This window comes from Corvus kubaryi, unplaced genomic scaffold (assembly GCF_017639235.1).
Source record: "Corvus kubaryi isolate FWS band 111438036 unplaced genomic scaffold, C.kubaryi_AGA036_p1.0 132, whole genome shotgun sequence".
Classification (NCBI taxonomy): domain Eukaryota; kingdom Metazoa; phylum Chordata; class Aves; order Passeriformes; family Corvidae; genus Corvus; species Corvus kubaryi.
In genome coordinates, this window is record NW_024580666.1 from 8,869,347 (window position 1) to 8,887,685 (window position 18,339).

The 18,339-nt window shown below is 38.2% G+C and overlaps 1 protein-coding gene across 1 annotated transcript in view; it reads left to right on the plus strand.

The window, feature by feature from the left end:
• The first annotated feature begins 1,863 nt into the window (after positions 1-1,863).
• LDLRAD4 (low density lipoprotein receptor class A domain containing 4) overlaps positions 1,864-18,339 on the plus strand; it is a 279,350-nt gene continuing 262,874 nt past the window's right edge. Inside the window, exon 1 of the mRNA XM_042032084.1 lies at positions 1,864-1,881. The gene's annotated coding sequence lies outside the window, so the exon portion shown is untranslated. The remainder of the gene's footprint in view (positions 1,882-18,339) is intronic.

An 18,339-nucleotide genomic window follows, 5' to 3' on the forward strand; every position in this document is an offset into this window, starting at 1 on the left:
ACCTACGAATTTAGAACTGACCTGGCCTTTTGTTATTTTTAAGTAGAGAAAATGCTATTTTCTTTGCATAGGACATTAAAGTGAGACTTGAAATGAGGAGCTGTTGGTTTTCCCTGCATTGAAGGCACATTTTTGCCAGAGGGGGGTGGTGGGGAAGACAGGATGGAAAGTTCTCTCTCTGATTATCTTGACCAAAATTTAGTTCTCTTTCAGCCCTGCAGTACCCTGCCTAGTGCTGCCCTTCCAGCAAGAACTAGTTTCATGTCAATGACACCATCTGAAATAATTTGGAATACTTTCCAAATGTGGATATGATGTGCCAGAAAGAAGTAAATAATTATTGAAATAATAGAGAAATACCTTAAAAGTATTTTAAGTTAGCACAGTCTCTAAGAGAAATGAAGTGTTAAAAGGTGCGTGCCTGTCCAACAACTCTTGCATCAGGAGTCGTGGTTATTGCATTTCACTTGAGAGTGGTCTTGGAAAAGTTTTTTTTCTGTCTGGTTTTTAATGGTTCAAAACAGCTCCCTGCAAGTGAATTGCCAGTTACGGAATGCAAATACTTCTAGGAGTTTGGAGATGAATTTTTCTGCAGATTGGTTCTGTGGTAACCGTGAAATTCTTCAATGGCACCAATCTAGTATCAGCTGCTCGTTAAAGGCACTGATGCCAGAACAGTGGTGCATCAGTTGCTGGGAATCCAAGCCTGTAGTGAAATGATTCATACATATACATTTTCTTTTCTCAGTTGACAGCTATTTTTAAGAATAGCTGTCTTGCCTAGAAGGTTGATATCTAAGCAAAGGCAGCCTAGATAGCTAAAAATTTCTTTCACACCAAACATAATCTTAGTACACTAAAACATTTAAATGGAATTGATTTTAATTGATTCTTGCTGAATCTCTGGTTCTAATTGGCCATTATAAAGGGACCACGGTGTTTTGAAGCTGATGTCAGGAAGTTGGCAATTTTTTGCACAAAGAAAGATGATGAGTTTGAAGTAAATGTCACTTTGAAGAAATTTATAGGAATAATGGGTAGTGATATCTATGTGGTAGCAGATTACCTGAATAACTTCTTGAAATGAATTGGATTCTCTGGGTACACAAGCCTGAAGGAATGGTCTTGAAATGACATGGTTGTCCAGTGTACTTTAACTTTTTTTATGTGCTGCACAGGCAGAATATTCAAGTGAAGGAAAGCCATGGGCCTTTTTTTTTCTTTTTTCATTGTGTTCTTTTGAACCTTGTATTTGAAAAAGAATTTTAATTTTTTTCTCTTAGAGAGGAGTATTATTTGCTTACTTCTGACTCTGTCAGTTGAATAATAATAACTCTAAGGGGACAGCAGTAGAAAGAATGCTTGCAGGTGAATAAGAGCATGACATTACAGTGTGTCCTGTATTTCATTCTGGCAGAATGTCTCGGTATTCATCATCTATATGTATTTAATATATGCATTTCTGTAGTGTATGCTTTGATTTAAGCTATTTGGAGTATGCTAAATGTAGATGCATTTTACAAAATGCTTTTTCTTATTGTTTAGTTAAGCAATGGAAATTTTCAAGCACCCGTATCACCATTCATTATCACTCATCATAATAATGGGTAAATTTAATCATCCTGATTAAGATTAGTTTGGTCACAAGAGACAAGGCACTGAAAATGAATAATTTTCTTCATGTTGTGCTGTGTGTGTTGTTCATATCTGTTGTTCTTTTCTCTAAAATCTTACTACAGAGAACACTCTGACCTTTTAAATTGTGTTTGAATGATCTTGCTCTACATCAAACTTTTCTTTCAGGTAGGAGACAGAAATTAAGAAGAAATGTAAATGCATTTTTTCTTCTTATTGCCAGTGGAGAGCTTTCCTAGATTTGAAGTAAGTTTTCTTAGTGCCAAATGATTGACTTTTCTAGAAGAAAAATCTCTCCAGGGTATGCAAAAAGTCCTCTGGTTAATATATTGGCATTCCCAGAACCCACTAAAGCTTAGGCAGGTTGCCAGACACCACTTAATGAGGATGCCGAATGTCTGGCACAAATCTGCATGAAAACCAGCAAAGGAGCTGGGGGTGGAAGTGCATGAGGTGGGGAGAGGGCTGGGAAGGCAGCACATCCACACCCATAATTTATTTTTAATGTCTGCGTTTTGCAGAGAAACTGATCAGAAATCCTTACCACAGGATTTTGAAAACTTACTGGGAGCAGGAGTCTGGATGCTTCAAACTGAGAGAGCTGTGTTCTCACAGAAACACAGTTTTATTAGGAGAGCAGTTTATGAGTTTGGGGGGTTAGTTTTTTGAGGAGAGCACCAAAAGAGGATAGAAATGATAGTGATTTTACATTTTATTACCTGCTAAAACTGAAAAGCATTTGAAAATGTTGTTAGACAATTTGGGGGACAATGGAAGTCAGTGATTGCCAGCGTCCACGCAGAAAGGCTGTTAAAGTTATGAGGCAGGGGTAGATAAACTGCTGCTGCTAGAAAACCTCTGCTTAGTGTAAACCTGTGGTGGGGGCTCTGCCTGATGCTGCTGAGTTTGTTTTGCTACATGTTAAGTAGAACTGCAGGTGTAATAGACCCTCTGATGGCTAGATAACTGTTAGAAGGATCAGTTATTCACCCAGATGAGGTATATTTCCATAAGTGTGCCATTAAAACCAGAATATATTGGTCTGTGTTGAATCAGATGTTTAGTCTTAAAGGTTGGCTGAGCAAACTTGGTTATATTCTGAACTGGACATTATTTCAGACATTTAAAGCATGAACGTTTTCAGCATTTTTTCCCAGGCTTTAGTCTCTCCCTTACCCACTCAAAAAAGAATTAGTCCTCTATAGACAAATTTATAAATAGACATTTGGTTGGTAGGCATGACTGAAAATATTTTTTTAATCCAAAATAATTCTAATAGGAGTTTTTTTTGCACATGGCTGAATTTGGAAACATGAATGCTTATTAACCTGCTTTTCAGTGCAGGTTTCAGTTGTGTATTTCACCATTTTGGAGAACTGTTCCTCTTTAGAGGAATTCTACTCATTAGAGTAATGGCACCTCCCTGTTGAGTATTGTTGCGTAGACTAAATCGAAATCCAGATGCTCCTGTTTGATTTTGTTTGGTTTCACTAAGGTGAGTTGAGGAATGAAAATATTTGACTTCATTGGACTTCAATGCTGGTTGCAGTGGATAAAAGGACAAGTGTATTTTGCCAGTTGTGTGGGAATCTTTGCAAAGTTTTATCTGTGTTGACACTGATTCTTGGCTGTCTATAGGACAGGGAAAACAAGCCAAGAGAGTGTTGGACATTGTAACCATATTTTTAATCCAGGATGTGTTTAGGAATAATTCTAAAAGACAGGACAGTATTGCCTAGAAAAGATACACTGCTGAAATGCTGCACATGAGAATGGAGCAGGTTGATGAAGGATCTTCTGGAATGTCCTTGTCTTTCCATCTCCTGGTGTTCTTGATTTCTTCCATGCTAAACACCCTGGTACTCTTTTTGTTTAAAACTGATAATAAGTCTGCTTCTGAAAAAATGTAGTCATGATAGTGAACTTGTATTGTCTGTAAAAGATGAGTTTGGAGATTTCAATTATTTTTTAATTCAGTATTTCATTTAGTTTCTGTGTTCTGAAGTTGTAAAAGATGGACTGACCTTTGGGGGAAGATGTGGGTTTTTTGCATATTTGTATGAGAAATACCTTGAGATTTGAATGATTCTGTCATAACCTTGGACCACTGAGTGTATTTAAGTTGTGATTTTGAGGACAGTACAGAATTCTCTTAGGGTTTCTGTTAGAACAAGTGTTAATACTTAATAAAATAAGATCTAGAATCTCCTCTCCCATATTGAGAAGAGACTGGAAAATAGTGTTTTCTTCTGGATAAACCCTGAAATGTACTTAGAATTCTAAAATAAGTGTCAAGTGTTGACTCATATTATCTAGCATGTGCCATTGTAAGGGTAGTGTCTTCTGTCTTCAATTTTCAGCACCAGTACTTGAAGCATCTTCAAACAGTACTCTGTTTTTTAAACACAATTTCCACTCTTCTTGTTTTCAAAGATTATTGGAAGGAAAATGTGTGACTCTTTTAATTATCTCTTTGTGTTGTGTGGCTGAGCCCATTATTTTGGTTTCTCACACCTGTAACCTACTTGTTCTCCATTTCATAGAGGGAAGGGGGGGGCAGTCTGTGACTGAGTTACGAAGCAATCTCTTTAACAGCTGCCTTCTTCCACTGAGACTTTAATGAAGTTTTTCCTGTGCATTAATTAAGAATGATCCATTATTACTTTGGACTTGTAAACACCTCTGAACGTTCCATTAGGTGTTAATGACACATGAAGCAAGAATTAATGTGAGTCTGTTAGTCTTGTGTCTAGTAGGGATGTACTTAGTATAAGTAATTGCCTGAATGTAGCAGTATTTCTTAAACTGTTGGGTGTAAGTGGTGTTGCTTCACTTTGTGCTTCTGCTCAACCATTAGTTACTGAGTGAAGTGGTGCTAATGCGTATTTGGGCCTGTACTATACGGAATGTCAGCTGGAGGTTTGCCATGGTTTCTTGGGATTTTCAAAAGACAAAAGTGAGTTCCCTGGCTTCTGCCCTATGGGTCAGAGTTGAGGAGCACTGCAGAAGGTGTGGGAGAGAAAATGTGAGGAACGCTTATAAATAACCCAACTTAATCTCCATAGCTGTTGAACTGGCGCCTTCTGTGAGATACCACATTGGTGTGTGTTCTTCCCTTACAATTTCACCTCAATGGATGACTGGTTCTGTAGGTTTTGCTTAACAAGAGTTAAGCAAAATTAAATGGAACCTTTTTAGAAATGTATGAAGGTAAGGTTCAGTACTCCTAAATTAAAGATTGCATCTGGTCATATAAAAGTTAGGCTTGGGCTGACTTACGGCATCTGTTGGCCAGTGCAGTTCATGTGTAGATGTTTTGTTTTACAAAAGGTTTGTTTTGACTACAATTCCTCATCAGACTTACATAGGTATTAGAAGTGAGGTAGAAGGGAGTTCTATGGATATTTCCAACTGAGATGTTTTCTGGTTTTGTGACCCTCTCAAGTTCCTCTTACTGTTGTAATAACCTTTCTAGCAGGCTTTTAGAAACAGCACGTTTGAGATTTAACTTGTTGCAAGTACCCTATTTTCACTTAAAATGTCTTAAAGTATGAGTTATCCTTATTCAATTGGGAAGCCTCTAACATGTGATCCATCTGTCCAATTAAAGCAGCTCACATAATGTTGAATACAGGTACTGTTTGGTGGTTATTTTCACATAGCTTATAATAATGAACTTTTTTTAAAAGCAACCATCTGTTGATGAACAGAAATACTGCCAGTGTTTGTCAAATGTGTGCTTTATCTGACCTGTTCTACTTAGCACCTTATGGCAAAGCTTTCTCATCAAAGCATTTTACAAATATTTTTATTCTTACAGTGCCTTATTAGATTGATAACAACAGTGATCTAACTTTTTAGTATAGGGATTAATGTACCAAGGATTAGGGAGATAAACCTCTCTTCAGTTGCAAGAGGAAGTCACCTGCAGTGGCTACAGAGATGATGATTTTAACTTGCAGCTGTAGGTGAAAATCACTGTCCTGTTCTAATGATCTTTACAGCCTTCTGAAGAAAACAGCTGGAATAATGTAAAGTTTCTACAGCAGAAAGCTCCAACAACCTATGTAGCCTGGTCTCCTTTTTCTCATAGGTAGTGGCTGGGCAAATAGGTAAATTTCAAGAAAGAAATACCACAGTGCTGATGTGTGTTAGCGCTGATAATGCACAGTAGTGAGTTAAAAAGCATTTGGTTAATGATTCATAATTTTGTTTGAAATGACCTAAAACGATAGCAAACCAAAAGGAATTAAAAGAAGTATAGAGAGGAATAAGAGGACCTCTTTAGTTTGCAGAGTGGGAGTTAGTTGTGCAAAGTATTCTGAAAGTGTCTTTTGAAACATTGAGTTCTCTCTTCAGCTGAATATGCAACCAGCAACAGACTCTGCCTTTTCCCATTCCCTGTTCTCCCCTGGGTATTGTTAGCAGTTCAAGATAAAAGCCTTTAATCATGTCTACATGGAGACACGAGAGCAAATCACTTGAAGTGTCGAGTCAGGATGTGTATGTTAAAGTATGTTAAACTTGTGTGTGAATACTCTGCTGAATACAGATCAGCCTTATATATTTAACTTGAATCAATCAAAGGTCATTTTACGTCTGATGGAGAACGTAATTCAGAACATAAGTTAAGCTACAGTGATCTAAACCCATCTGTGTATGACTGAGAGGCTCTTGGCATAGATGTTTACCGTGCTGTGACTTCAGTGTTTTACACTGTACTTCATTTATCTGAACTTTCCTCTACGTTGCTTGTTATTGATTGGTTTTCAGGATGCTGCTTTTAAGAGGCATTTTAGGTGGACCTCATTGCAAACTTTCAAGTGGATGTAATTTACACAGAAAATGGTAATTCATTGAATTGGGATGTTTCATTGCAAGTATTTTAGATTTGACAGACTTCGATTGAAATCAAAATAAGATGCAACTTCTCTTTGATTCCTGGTAAACTTGTTTTGGCCAGAGTCCTGGTGTTTTCAGGGTCCTCATCACAGAGCTAAACTGCCAAGGATCCCACTTTGTGACCAGGGATGATGCTGTGTTTCTAGGAACATGTGGTTTCTTTGAATAACTTGCAAGAGAAGTCTGCTGCAAAGTCAGGAGTTGAAGAAATCCTTCATGGACTCGCCTCATATTTGAGGACCTGCAGTAATCTTCTGTGTCTGTCTTTTGAAACTGTCCGTCTTTTAAATATTAAAACTAGGAAAAAAGTATGTTCTATGTGACAGTTTTAAAACGGAAGCCTTCAGTTGATCGGAAATTTGGAGTTTTATGGGGTTTGTCTGCTTTGAGGGCCCAGAAACTGTCTGGTTCTAGTTGGTGCTGTTTCATGCTTTTGTGGATGCCAATTACTATCTCTGTTCCCCTTTCTTTTCAAACTGGAGTTCATCTGATGGAGCACCTCAGGAGAACCCAAACCTCTGTTGCCTAAGGTCTTTAATTAACCCCTTTTCATGCCAGCCTTGACCACAGAGGTTTGCAAGCTGCAGTTCCTGTGTCTTGCTTAGGAAGATTTACATACAGGAAAGAATCTCCTGAAGCTTTTATATTCCTAAACATTGAAATGAACAGTGAAGCACATATTCTTCAGGGCTCTGAGAAAGTAGGGAGCTGAACTTGCCTCCCAGAAGGAGCTGTGTTGCAGGGAAGAGGAACTGTCCAGTTGAAGTAGTTGGAGCTGCAGTGTACATAGCTGGACATTCCGTTCTTCCCACACTCTTGTGTAAGTGATCCTTAAAAAATCAAGACTTTTCCTGGACATTTCTCTTGAGCTGCATGATGTGATGGAGGTAGAGATTAGGCAAAGGTTACCCTTGTCTCTTTTTAAATTAAATATTGTATTTTATAAGGTAATTCAAGGATTGCTGTATTCTCCCTGTAAGAAAAATCTTCTGAACTTTCAGTTGGTCGAGAAAGTAACAGCCACACTAAAAGCTGTGAAGGAAAACTTGGGAGCCACTCTGCCTTCAATACATTGAAATTCTTTTATGGGTGAAGATACTGAAAGTACAGTTGTCTGTTTGAAAAAATAAGAGGTGGTGTTATGCTCTATTAGCTGCCCCACATTGGTCCAAGATGTTTGCGTGCTTGTTAAGATTATGGACACTGCAGTGGAAGCAAATAAATTTTAGCAGCTTAAGCATCTCTCTCACTCATGAATGTACCGAGTTCTTGACATACTCCTAGAGTCAGTGAGTTGGTATGGTTTTGAAATTGAAAAGTTTTGTCACAGAGTTATAACAGTCTCCAGATGCAACTTCCTTAGTTTACATTGTATAGCAGACATTGGAGAGAAGAGAAAATATATAGCAAGTCATCTTCCTCACACCTTGAGTCTTCCATTTGGGTAAGTTGAAGAGTCAAATTCATATGGGTGCTAAGGATAGTCTCTTTTCACAGTGTAAAAGTGTCAAAAGAATATTTTTTTCTGTCTCTGACCTTGATGTGTAAAATGCACTGTAGTACCCTTGTGTACTTGAGATGTTCTCAGGTGTCCCTGACACCTACAAAAAGCCAAATGCTTCGTGCAACTGGTTCTGTTATCTCCCAATCTCCCACATAGTTCTGCTAGTTTTCCTGTTGCTCCTCTGGCTAGTCTTCTCTCTCTCTCTCTCTGTCTCCCCCTCTCTCTCTGGTTTGGTTTTTTGTTTTTTGGTGGGGTTTTTTTTTTTTTTTTTGTAGTCCTTTAGGGTACAGACATTTCAGAGATGTGTCTGTAATGTCTAAGTGGCTTCCTTTTCTTTCCTTTCCCCTTCCACCCCAGTCAAGAAATTCCAGGTGGAAACTCTTTGGTGTCAGTAACAGCTGCACAGCAGATAATTTTTTGCATCCTTAGAGCTGTAATATTTGTAACTCCATATATGTAGTTACGATATACATTTACATTATCTTCTGGTCTTTTAAGCTTCCTCAAGGCTCTTCTAGTCTTTCTTGATGCAGAATTTTGCCCTATTTTCTGTTCCTGGTTAGAAATAGCTTCTTTCAACATAAAGAAGTTAAGATATTCTGTTGTAAGTTTGATTTTTAGGAAGTCTGAATATTTTAGAGTCCTGTGTTGTGATTCAAAAATTGTGCTCCCTTCTTTCATCTCTAGGATTTATAATAAGGTGTCAGCAATGATCTAGTCCATCTGGGAGCTTGCATCAATGCTTGGGAGAGCCATATGTGTCTGCCTCAAACAAGGCTATAGAAAAGTGTTCCACTAGCAACCAGGATGTCATCCATCTGCTAGACAATCCTGTAGCTAGTTAGCTTAATGACGTATTTATTTGACTAGATGTTTCTGCGGAGCAGACTCCAGCTTTCCTCCCTGTTCAAATTAATACCAAAACCTCCCTGCTCTGGAGAAAAAAAAAACCTGCCCGCTCTGGAGAATGTCAGGAAGTTTGTGGCTCGGTGGTTTTGATCTCTTTGTCTTCCTCAGGATGCTGCAGTCCCAAATTCCCAGTGAGCGCAGTGTTGGGAGGCGGCTCCGGCCTTGCTGTGTGGGGAGCCCATGCAGGGCAGGTGTCTGGTGGCGGAGGGATCAGCACACGGGCAAGGCCAGGGTGACCTGAGCTGCATGGAGAAATCCAATCATGCTGCTCCTGCTTAAGGGTATTATTTTAGCACACGGGGCTGTGTGAGGATTTCCTCCTGCAGTGGTCAGAGCTGGAATTGTCACAGTAAACATTTTACCTGGCTACATGGAACAAACCAGGTGATTGTTGCATTCAGTGACTTTAATGGAAATGTTTATTTGGGACTAAGGTGTTCACAGTCTTCAACATACACATTCTAGATATTTGTAATCTCAGATGGCCCTGCAAAAAGTCAGAGCTCCAGGAATTGTGCTGGAAATACACTGTGGGAAGACCCACTCTGTAAACTTCAGGAGCTCCAATTCTTACTGAGGTAAAATAGAGCACACTGACACTGACTGTCATTGATTTCTTGATTCCAGTCACTCTATCCCACTGTTTTGGTCTTTTTTTGTAGTCCAAACAGGCCAAGTCACTGTTGTAAATTTTAGGTTGATCTAATTTCTCATCTGTCTGTGAGTCAGACTTGAGAAGGGGACAGCACAACAGGAGAAATGCAAATTTAGATGAAAATAATGTTTTGTGTTAATGGCAATTATATTAATTTGTGTTGAGGCAATCTAGTGAATTTAATATGAAAAAATGCAAATGTGTATTCAGACCAACCACTGTACAGTTGGATCCATCAGTAAATCTTCATCCATGTCTTGCAAGGGAGTTTACATGCAGCTTCACATGGATTTCAGTGGGGATCAAGACACTCTCGTAGCTTTTTCTGAATATGGATTGATGGTGCTATCTACTGAGTTTGGTAGATTTTACCTGACAGATGTAAAGTAACAGATGGATGCAAATTCTTAGTGAACTTCAAGGGGAAAAAAAAACCCCAGTAGTCAATGCCAGTCCTAAATACAGGTGAGAAACAGATCATAAGTAAGGCACAGAAAAAAATTTGCTATCTTGCACACTAGAGGCCTCTCTTCTTACAGGTGTAAAACTTTTTTTTTTTGTGTGTGTGTGAGCATATTAGCAGTTCTAAGCTGAAAAAGTAGGTGAAAATGAAATCAGGATAATTCCATGGGGGAGTGTAGAGATGGAAGAGGTGAATTGTACTCACTTTTGCTTCATCCTCTAATGCTACAAAGAGAATTGTAGAATAATTCAGGTCAGACGGAAACTTCTGGAGTTCTAGTCCAATCTGCAGTAACATGACTAAGGCTTTTCTGAAGAAACACTTTTGAATCTAGAAATTGTTATTTACATCTTAATTTTCAAAACTTGGTGTTTTTTCATGTGTTCTGAATTGCTTCTGTTTGGGCAGAAGTGCAGTAAAGGTCAAGTGGAAGAAAAGAAAGTATGAAAAAACAGAATCTTAATTCTAAGAATGCTAAGTAAGTGACAAGAAAGAGCAAAGTTGACACAACTCTACTTGCAAGTGGGAAAGAGTGACCATCTTAAGAGTATCTGAAAACTGTTGCATGTGTTTAAAATAAGCAACATTTTAATTTCCTTGAGATGTTCTAAATAATTAAAGAATGTTATAGTTTCCCTTCTGACAAGGGAAACAGCTGACAATTCTTCACTGATATGAACTTATATATATTTATTTGTATTTCTTTTGTCACAGGGCTACTATTCATAGTTAAATAAAATAAAAGCATCTTTTCCCTATCACCTTATAAAAACATAGAAGTCCTCTCAGAGGTAACTATGATTGGTCAGAGTAACATTGATTAAGCTTTTGGAGAGAGAGGGATTTTACATCTTGCTGTAAAGCTTACTGGATCAGAACTTGATTGTTTTAAAACAGAATGAAAAAAGCATTTTTGTAGTTTTCCACAAAAATTACATTTGCATTGGATTGATGCATTCTTTAGTCTTGTATGATACCATGCATAATAAAATTTAAAAAACAATTAGAAGTCATAAAGCTATGACATTTTGTAAATTTCTACCTTTTAAAATGCCTGCTTTAGTTTGATCAAAAGGGTACTTTACAGGAAATATTTCTGTTTTGATGCACTGCATTTTCTGATGGAAAACAGATCTGCAGGAGTATTTCTGAGAAGAATCAATAACTTCTTGTTTGGGAAGAGCTTCTTTACTTTGTCTTAGTTACATTTATTTGTTTTGGGTTTGAATTTTTTAAAGTGCCTTAACTTTCTTTGCATTTCCACTGCAAATTTTGGACTTGATTGATTAGGGATATTATTAAAACTCAGTTGTTTTGAAGCTTCATTCTGTTCCATTGCTTCACTCCTCTTCGTATTTGTTTTACCATGTAAGAGCATATATTAATGTATAGAAATGATGGGGCGTCTTCCTGATTTCTCTCATGTGTTGGATATGTTTTGTCTGACTCTATCGCTAGAAATATTAATCTTCTTTTCTTAATTTCTTGCATGTACAGACACTTTCATGTGGAAGACCTTAGCTAATTTTTTTTGTATCTCCTACTGCTGATTTCCCAGTTGTGTTTACCTGCTGCTAATCCCATGTAGTTTAATGGAAAGAGATTTATACAGAATCGTTTTGAACCCACTTTGTTTCTGTTCACTTAGAATTAACTAATAGAAACCCAAATGAGGTTTTGCTTCTGAAGAGCATGGCACTGGCTATGTCAGGTCTTTGTCCCACTAGCCAAGTGTTTTCCTTCTTCCAGCACTTCATATATGTGGATGAGTATGTTTTCCTTGTCGTTAAATGTTCCTGTGCTGTGATGCAGAAGTGCTGTATTTCAGAAGCAGATTATGTGCTTGACAGCTACTGAAGTAATTAGCATAATATTGGACTGTCTTATCCAATTTAGTTTATGTATACTAAGGTAGTGTTTTAACACATAATGATAAAAAAGGGAATGTAGGATGGTCGTACATCTTTCTGGAATAATTTCTGGAATGCCTGTTGCTTGGATCTCACACTGGTAGAGTTTTAAGTCCTGTCTTTGTATTTGGATACTCAGAATAAGGGGAAAAAAAGGGATCTGCATAGATATCTGAAAGTCCTTATGTCTTATGCTGAGTGGTTTCTGTTTGGCACTGTTTTGTGGTATAGCCTTTATGCTACTTAAACTAAAAAAAAAAAAAAGGCTTAGAAAATAAGTGGAAAAGACTGACTTTAACTTTTGCCTTTTTGCTTTGGTGTGATAGGCCTAAATGCTGTAAAATCCAGCAGGCTCATTTCAACTTGGATCAGCAGGGGCTAAACCTCAAATACACAGTTAAGGATGGACACAATGTCTTGCTTCAGTAGTGGCTTATCACAGCAAAGTCTGACCTACTAGACATGGTAGATGATACCAAAACACTGACTTTATTTTCAAGTACTTGCTATTTATTGCTGAAGCAATTAGCCACCTTTTACATTTCATTTTAGCTGTCTGATTGCTGGCACAGTATAATTTTTTTGTTTAAGGTTTTTCATATCAAAGCAAATTACATACTACAGGGTGCATTTGTTTTGTGAACATCACTTTTACAGTCAAAACCTTATATGCTGCTGGGTAAACAAGTCATGTTGTAATTAGGTATGTCTGTGTTCACCAAAACTGTGTCAGCATGTAAAACCATCAGATTAGAGTTTTCATTAAAGGGGAGTGAGTACCATTGTGCAGCCTCCTCTGTACTGGTTTCGTGCCTATGCTGTGAACACTGTATTCCCTTTGTAGTGTCAAATGGTCCTGCAAAGAGCTGGTCATTAAATATATTTTTTTTGCATTTTTTGTAATTAAGAATAATTGTTGAGCAATTATTCATGATGATACCTGTCTGAAAACAGTTTTATCTGTTAACGTTAAATAAAAAACTTACAGATTTTATTCCTGTTTTCCATCTTCTTTTTAGAAGATGGTACAAATACAATATCCCATATAATTGAAAATTACTGATAAAATGGGGTAGAGAAATACAGATAATGCAAAACCCAAACATGCTTATGATACATATAATTATTTTAATTAGCGTATAGAAGAGTTTAAGTGCAAGTTCATGAATATTTGAAATCCACTATGAACTGTGGTAAGGACTTAAAAAAACTCCAACAAACAACCCAACATGAAGTATGTATTGCAGAGGCTTCTAATAATTTTTCAGAAAAATTAGTTGGTGCTCTTCTTTTTGCATGAGCAGCTGTTCGACTCATGCTATCTCAAAAGTTTAAGGAAGGAATAAGATTCCGTTTCCTGTCCATTATTATTTAATTAAACTGGCTGGTTGTCACTGTTTAACCTCAGCCAGCGACCGAGCCCCAGGCTGCCACTCGCTCACTCCCCCACCAGTGGGACTGGGGAGAGAATCAGGAGGGTGAAAGCTGGAAAATGCATGAATTCACATAAAGACCATTTGATAGGGAAAGCAAAAGCTGCACATGCAAGCAAAGCAAAAAGGAGAATTAATTCACTGGTTCCCATGGGCAGGCAGGTGTTCAGCCATCCCCAGGAGAGCAGGGCCCCCTCATGTGTAGCAGGGACTTGGGAAGACAAACTCCATCACTCCAAACATCCCCCCGTTCCCCCTTATTTCCCCACTTTTTATATTGAGCATGATGCCATATGGTCTGGAACATCCCTTTGGTCAGTTGGGGTCAGCTGTCCCAGATGTGTCTCCTCCCAGTTTCCCATGTATCCCCAGGTTCCTCACCAGTGTGGAAGTACAAAAAGCAGAAAAGGCCTTGGCTCTGTGCAAGCCCTGCTCTGCAGTAACAAAAACATCTCTATATTATCAGCTGTGTTCATCACAAATCCTAAACACAGCCCCATACCAGCCACTGTGAAGAAAATTAACTCTGCCCCAGCTGCAGCCAGCACACTGGTCTTGACTGTCATCTATCACCCAGAACCACCAAGATGACTTCTAGATTTTCCTGTCACTGTTGTTCAGACTATTTCTCAATCCATTTCCACAAATTTTGGGAATCTTAGCTTAGTAAGAGTTTCCTGGGTACCAGGTCTGAATTTGACTTTGTGAATATTTAAGAAACCTTCTTGAGTAGGTAATTTATGGGCTCTGTATGGGATGCAGGTTTTATGTCATGCTGCTGCTGCAAGAAATTTTGTCACGATGGCAGAAAGTGGCAAACTTTGCAACTTGTTTGCTACCAACTTTGCTCTCATTTTCAGTAAAAACTGCAGAAGGAGTCAGACATGAATTGTTAACAGGCAATACTTGTTTCATTGCAAGAGGATAGTTTGGTCCTGTGGTTTGAATTCCACATTAAAAAAGAGAACATAAAACTCCCCAGTGGCCTCTTCCTGTTCCTAACTCCAGGTTAATACTTGTAAAGAAAACAGGGAGAGTAGAAGAGATGGAAATGTGATTATCAACCAATACACAGTAAGGTGTTCTCCCTGATCAGTACTTTTTAGGTGTTTTATTTTATTTTTTTATAAAACATAAATTTCCTCCCTTCTCAGTTCTTTTCAGCTTACCAGATGACTGAGGTTAAATTAAGTGCTTCCTAGATATGATTTTCAGGAAAGCAAATTTACTGGTACTAACTCTGCAGGAGCCCTGTGCTGATATTGATGGCTGGCTCTGTTCATTGGCAAGAGAACGGTTCTCAAGTGAGATTATAACCAAGAAAACGTGTTGACTACTCTCAATACGGATTCTCCTTTTATACCCAAGTCTGTGTTTGTAACTGAAAGTGTGGGATATATTCAAATTTGAACTTCTGTTCATGTCTGTGAGGGGGAAAATGTCCATATGTTTTAAGTGACTGCATATTGTGTCTGTGCAAATATAGGTCCTCTTGATGTGAGGAGAGCTATTGAACACATCAAGATTTGCGCTGCACAAAGCTTTAGGAATGCTCATCTCGGTACTTTAGGATTTGGGGTGTGTGTGAGAAAAAAATCTGCTTTAACTTAAGGTTAGTAGAAGGATCCCAGCAGCTGGGTAGTCTTTGGATTGTGGCTATTTGAAAGGGAAATGTTAGCAGTGTAATTTTAGCAGTGTTCACAGACCTTGGTGATTTTCTTATATGTTATGCCAGATACAGAACAAGATGATTAACTTTTCAGGAGGAAACAATCTTCTCTTCTAAAACCAGGACCACAGGGACATTAATACAATGTGACAATATTGTTTATTGCTCAAACGTTGGAATTGGTGTATTTCGAGCAATCTAAGAACCTTGTTTTATTGTTAGGGATCAAAAACAATGCAATGTCAAATGTTGAAATGCTGGATTTTTGTATGATGCTTACAATGTATTATCAAAGATATTGAAAGAAGCAATGACCATTAACAACAATAAAAAGGAAAAATATATTCTTTAAGTCTTAATATGAAATGATAATTAAGAACAGCAACTCGGGTGACTGTAACCTTCCTTATGATGTGTAGGTTTCAACCTATGGTTGGAAGTAAATATAGAAACCTAAAGGAAAAGAAACATTTCTGAACAGATTATCACTGGCCCAGTTTAATGCAAAGACACGATTGGTTCAGAAATTAGAGAGGTTACTTTTCCATATGTTAAAAATAACCTGTGAGGTAAAAATAAAAGCATAGTGCCTAAAAAAGAGAGGTCAGAAAATTTAAATCTGGCAAAGGAGTGTCTGATGCCTTCACTGAGCTGAGGAGCTGTTCCAATGTAGGTATGTAGGCAACAATACTCTCACATCCCAGGAAATGATAATTTGATAAATGTGCCTGTTGTCCAAGAGGACTGTTTCCAATTTGCTGGGTAACTTCCCCATGTATCCCTCAGGATGACATACTGACGAGGTTATTTGTACATTGATGTTCTCTTCCTCCTTTCCCTCCTTGCCTTTCCTTCTCCACTGGGTTTTGCTGCCAGTGAGCTATTCTGCTTCCCTGCAAGCTGCCTTAACAGGAGCTAATATTGATACTTTCAGGTAGTTTATTCCCAGCTGTTTTTGCAACATACAAATGTTCTGGCTAAGTATTGCAAGTATTTATGAAGCATTCCATCAGAGGGGAAGGATTGCTTCTGATGTTGGGGTTAGGGTATAGTTGCTTTCTCCTGAGTTAAAGCAAGTATCTATTTAGAGAGACAAGGAGATAAAAGGCAGAAGATGACTGCGTAGGGGAGCTGTGTATGCATGGAGATGTACATTATATATAAAGAAAAGAATTAGTCACATGGATCTTTGAAGAGAATAATGCTAGCTGACTCTCAGTCCTTTAGAATATTCTGTGCACAGTTGCCCTTGAGTATCGTTCCCTCTGTCCTTTCCCGCTGTGCTGAATGAGTTGGGTGGCAAAAATGCTTTGGGAAGATGGTTATGCTGTTGTCTCAACCTGTGGCTCATGTAAAGCTGAATGTGATGAGTAAGAGGGAGCACATTACACCTGCCTGCCAAGGAGTTGTGTGTTGTTTTGTCTGTGCACACACAAACAGTCACACAGTGAGGAGTCCGAGTCTGGGACTTGTAAGAGGATATCACATTATTCCATTATGTTGGTCTGCTGTGTCTGGTTTTTTGGTTTTTTTCTTGATACAAAATACTTGTTTTGAGGGAAAAAATAAAGTATAAGGAAAATAGATGTGATTCTAAGGTACTTGGTTTTACAAAAACTAAACTGCATATAGGCAAGGTTTCCCGGTGGTGACTCGTGGGCATACAGGTACCTTCTGAGTTACAGATTTTGGGTGTGACTCATGTTGCAATATGTTTATTGCTATCATGCTTACATCACATAGTCAAAATAAAAGAATTCTAAGTGTCTATTCACATTGTTTCTTGATATCAGGCTTAATACTTTTGGGAGCATGTTCCTTCCCCACATTTCTGCATGGAATTATGTTCAGTGCCTAACTGCTGTGTTCCTTTGACTGTCAGTTCTTGGATAAGAGGAATTCATTGCATTATGATGTTTTTGGGGTGTTTTTTGCTGTATCCTAAGATATCTCTGATACATAAAATGCAATTTTTCTCTATTGAAACCTGTACTTTCATCGGTTATGTTACACAGACCGTACTCTGCTTTGGGGTGGCCATTGTATTAATGCACTGCACGGAATCCCAGCAGGGCAGGAGATCTTGTGTGAGGTGGATTGCTCCTTGAATTCTTCTGTTTCTACTGGGTGGGTCATTCAGAAATATCCAGTCTCCTTGTGTTGATTGCCATTGCTCTGGTGGCAACCTGGCCTTACCCTCAGGGGATATTCTTATTTCCTGGCTGTGGACATGACCAATCTGGTGACCTTTTGATATTGACTGTTACATTTTGCTGACAGTTCAGGCATTTCATAGAAGTGGAAACTGTTGTCTTGACAACTAAACTCCAGCCAATAATAGATAACTAAAGAATCCCGAAGTCCAAATATATAATAATTCTTAGAAAATTCAAACTTATTCTTGAGTTTGAGGGCTGACCTCCAACAGAAATATGTTTGTGTTTTAAATCTCTAGCATGAGGACCTCAGACTTCACTGTGGCACAACAATTTTACAATAGGCTTCATCTGTATCTATTTTAGATGCTACTTTTTTCTGTGATAAAAATGTGGGGTTTTGGTGCTAGTTTGCTGCAAAGATGACTCTTTATTTGCACTGTAATATGTGACAACAATATGAACAGTATACAAACTTTTATTATACAGAATATTAGGTTTTTATATCTATTTTTTCTTTTTCTGTGTGTTTTTTTTTCCTTTTTTTTTTCCCCCCAGGAGAGCCAGATTAACTCCCCAGCATTTCTGCCGTGCTAATGCTTCTTATCAGAGCAGGGTGTGAATAGACCTCAAAACATGGAACTTAAGTTCTGATCCTCATTCTGAAGAGGAACAGCAATTCTGGCTCAGTATTAAGTCGTTCCTCTGCATATAGGGTACTTTAGAGGAGGTAGCATGAAGAATTTGTAGCAGAAATTGTGTGTAAACGTCATGTTCAGTTAAGGCACAAAAACCCAGGAAGGCTCTTCAGTTACCTGCAGAACTTTTCTGGAGTGGAAAGAAGGAACTGTTACACAGCGTTAAAGACATCCTCTGTGGGACTGCATTTTGGAGTGGAGTGGGAGTTAGTGTAAATGAGTTTGGACAAGCTCACTTCTTGTGGTTCCATCTGTGGCTTTAAAGGAAAGATTTAACAGTGAGTTCTATTTTTTTAACTATTCATGAAAGAATGGACATTGTATTTAAAATCTCATATGCTGGTAACATCACTATCTGCTGGAACTGTGAAAGACGAGCTCTGAGAGAGTCCCTTTCATTGCAGA